Below are 1,172 nucleotides of genomic sequence, written 5' to 3' on the forward strand. Positions count from 1 at the left end.
CCCGGAAGCTGAAGTTTGTGTGGGGTGGAAGCATTTAGAGGAGCCTCGCATCAAACCAACCGTGGCGGTAATAACGTACATTTTAGATCAAGAGTGTGGTGGATTTTATTGGCCTGCTATGTAGCGGACAAGCAACATAAACTACATCTTTAACTATTGTATCTTCGTTCCGAAATCGTTTAGTGAAATAAAGAGGGAAAAGCATGCTTGGGCTTGTGGAGTAATCTACCTTAAGAGGACGCTTTCTATCCTTCCCTACCGGTCTCATTATGTATTTCTGGTGATGTATTACGTGAATGAAACTTACTCATTCATATGAAAAATTCGAGAGAATGTAAATTAGATTTTAGTCAACATTTGCCTTTATATCGAATATGAAAATAATACTTGTGAAAATACACTGAAACTAAATTATCAAATTTTCGGTAAGGCTAAAGTTACCCAAGCTCTACTTTACATAACCTAAAACTTTCAAGATGATAGCATAACGTGTAGGCTAGCAGTACGTTCACGGAGAAAGACCGCTAGAGCGGGAGGGATCCGTTCACCGAAGGAAAGTGTCGCAAATCACGGTCGGAATGACGTCTCTGTTGAAATGTAAAAAATTACATCTCAGTCCTCAGATATTGAAAACAGCGTAAAAATATTCTCCAAAGATATCCTTCCGCATCGTTTAATTCTTTAGGTAATCTTAAAAATTTTACTTACGTAGATTTATGCCGCTTCCCTAGCTTATTCTTAAAAGTCACATCCAGCCAAGCTATCTCAGTCAATTTAATATCCGGGAGCCGATATATCCACAAGCATTTGCTTTTCTCGATGCCCTGCTTCATGAAACCATTCTCATTTGAATTTTTGGGGGATCAAATTAATGTTTGAAAAGTCCATCTCTTAATTTGCCTAATTATCTTAATTGTCTTTGCTTCATTTATAAATACCTTATTCCGTGCGTTACGTTGCATTTGATGAAAACTAGTCAATATAAACTGCTGGGAAGTAAATGTGGAAGTGATTTGATTTGATGCCCGGTTCCCTCAAATACAGTTTCACTATTATGTCGTGGAAGACATTGCACGCTAGTTGAGCACAAATGAGGAAACATGTGTGCATAATAAAATGTTAGAAGTTATGCTTTTGTGCTTCCCGCCATTGCTAAGGATTTATTTACATTG

The 1,172-nt window shown here is 37.5% G+C and overlaps 1 protein-coding gene across 2 annotated transcripts in view; it reads right to left on the reverse strand.

The window, feature by feature from the left end:
* LOC124168588 (carbonic anhydrase-like) overlaps positions 1-812 on the reverse strand; it is a 43,732-nt gene extending 42,920 nt beyond the window's left edge. The window contains exon 1 of one of the 2 annotated variants that reach the window (XM_046546892.1): positions 709-812. The gene's annotated coding sequence lies outside the window, so the exon portion shown is untranslated. The remainder of the gene's footprint in view (positions 1-708) is intronic. The other variant, XM_046546893.1, reaches the window with a different exon arrangement.
* Between the last annotated feature and the right edge of the window lie 360 nt (positions 813-1,172).

Source organism: Ischnura elegans, chromosome 1 (assembly GCF_921293095.1).
Source record: "Ischnura elegans chromosome 1, ioIscEleg1.1, whole genome shotgun sequence".
Taxonomy (NCBI): Eukaryota; Metazoa; Arthropoda; class Insecta; order Odonata; family Coenagrionidae; genus Ischnura; species Ischnura elegans.